Raw genomic sequence first — 2500 nt, 5'->3', positions numbered from 1 at the left:
GACCATAATAATAAGCTAATAATCATAATAACAGTAATAGTAACAATGACCCCCTCTCTCAGATCGCTCCGGGGTTCTGGATGTGGGCCCGGTGGAGCGGCTCCAGGAGTCCCTGACCCGCTCCCTGCGCTCTCTCATCAACCAGAACCACCCCAGGACCCTGAGCTGCTGTCAAAACTGCTGCTGAGACTCCCAGAGCTGAGAACCCTGAACCAGCAGCACTGCGAGAAACTACTGGCCTTCCACATCGAACCCTGAGCCAGGGGGACAGGGGACAGAGGGACAGGGGGACTGCAAGAAACTACTGGCCTTCCACATCGAACCCTGAGCCAGGGGGACAGGGGACAGAGGGACAGGGGGACTGCAAGAAACTACTGGCCTTCCACATCGAACCCTGAGCCAGGGGGACAGGGGACAGAGGGACAGGGGGACTGCAAGAAACTACTGGCCTTCCACATCGAACCCTGAGCCAGGGGGACAGGGGACAGAGGGACAGGGGGGACTGCAAGAAACTACTGGCCTTCCACTTCGAACCCTGAGCCAGGGGGGACAGGGGACAGAGGGACAGGGGGACTGCAAGAAACTACTGGCCTTCCACATCGAACCCTGAGCCAGGGGGACACTTTCTTTTTGCTGGCGTGGTTTCCACATTTTGTCATTTTTCTGTGTGTTGTTGTCTTGGTTTGACTGCAGGCGCTGCTGTTTGCTCAGTTGTTTATTTTGTATCTGTGGCTAAAGCAAGCCGTGCAAATCACTCTTTGGACTCCGCGCATTGTTACAATCATATTATTTTATTTTTTGTAATCTTGTAAATATTTCTTCTGTTCCCTAAACAACTGACTTGGGGCTCCGTCTCGGTCTGCTTTATAACCCCCTGTACCCCAGAAATCTCAGGCTGAACCCTAGCTGAGTAAAATGGACACCGCACTGGTTTTACTGGGTACAGTGGGGTCTACTGACTGGTTTCCTAAGCCAGGGACACTGAAGTTTTCAAGTGAAGCTGAAGAATTCTTCCTAAATAACGACTCAGAGAAACTTGTGATTTATAACTTGTTGTTTTTTGTTTGTTCTGTGTCTCTGTATATTTTGTACAAATGTCTTCCTGCATTCGATCATGTCAAGATAATAAAATATGTAAATATATAAATAAATCAGAACCAGCTGACGCTGACGTGTGTCTTTCTTAACCCTTTTAAAATGTCAAGAACTTCAGCTAAACGATGTTAACGCCCAAGTTTAAAAGCTGCACAAAGTTTGGCCGTACTGTTTCAAAAAGGGTATTTATCGCACAGGCAGACATTCTGCTGCTCGCCAGCCTTTTAAGAATGGTAACAGGGAGCCCTCTGGTGGTGAAAAAAGGGCATTGCCAGTTAATTTCATTCTGCAATGCGAGATCTCGTCATTCACTTTCATTGGAAAAAAACGACATGGCATTCTGCTGCTCGCCAGCCTTTTAAGAATGGTAACAGGGAGCCCTCTGGTGGTGAAAAAAAGGGCATTGCCAGTTAATTTCATTCTGCAATGCGAGATCTCGTCATTCACTTTCATTGGAAAAAAACGACATGGCATTCTCCTGCTCGCCAGCCTTTTAAGAATGGTAAAATAGAGCCCTCTGGTGGTGAAAAAAGTGCATTGCTAGTTAATTTCATTCTGCAGTGCGAGATCTCGTCATTCACTTTCATTGGAATAAAACGACACGATTCAGTTTCAATTACATCACTAAACGTCACAACGGCACCCACTCACACCACAGCCTGCTTCTGACTATCTGACTCACACACATAAATGATTTGTTTTTGTATTAAAACCTTTTTTGAATTAGCTGGATCTCAGATCTCCAGTACAGCACTGAGTTCTCTATACTAGACTGTATTGAATTAGCTGCTCTCAGATCTCCAGTACAGCACTGAGTTCTCTACACTAGACTGTATTGAATTAGCTGCTCTCAGATCCCCAGTACAGCACTGAGTTCTCTATACTAGACTGTATTGAATTAGCTGCTCTCAGATCCCCAGTACAGCACTGAGTTCTCTATACTAGACTGTATTGAATTAGCTGCTCTCAGATCTCCAGTACAGCACTGAGTTCTCTACACTAGACTGTATTGAATTAGCTGCTCTCAGATCCCCAGTACAGCACTGAGTTCTCTATACTAGACTGTATTGAATTAGCTGGCTCTCAGATCCCCAGTACAGCACTGAGTTCTCTATACTAGACTGTATTGAATTAGCTGGCTCTCAGATCCCCAGTACAGCACTGAGTTCTCTATACTAGACTGTATTGAATTAGCTGCTCTCAGATCCCCAGTACAGCACTGAGTTCTCTATACTAGACTGTATTGAATTAGCTGCTCTCAGATCTCCAGTACAGCACTGAGTTCTCTATACTAGACTGTATTGAATTAGCTGGCTCTCAGATCTCCAGTACAGCACTGAGTTCTCTATACTAGACTGTATTGAATTAGCTGGCTCTCAGATCCACAGTACAGCACTGGGTTCTC

The 2500-nt window shown here is 45.9% G+C and overlaps 1 pseudogene; it reads left to right on the top strand.

Moving 5' to 3' along the window:
- The window catches only part of LOC131709248 (nuclear receptor subfamily 1 group D member 1-like), a 12243-nt pseudogene extending 11092 nt beyond the window's left edge, over positions 1 to 1151 (top strand).
- Positions 1152 to 2500: the final 1349 nt, after the last annotated feature.

Source organism: Acipenser ruthenus, chromosome 42 (assembly GCF_902713425.1).
Source record: "Acipenser ruthenus chromosome 42, fAciRut3.2 maternal haplotype, whole genome shotgun sequence".
Taxonomy (NCBI): Eukaryota; Metazoa; Chordata; class Actinopteri; order Acipenseriformes; family Acipenseridae; genus Acipenser; species Acipenser ruthenus.
The sequence above is the reverse complement of the archived record's forward strand: the minus strand, read 5'-3'. Positions and strand labels throughout refer to the sequence as shown.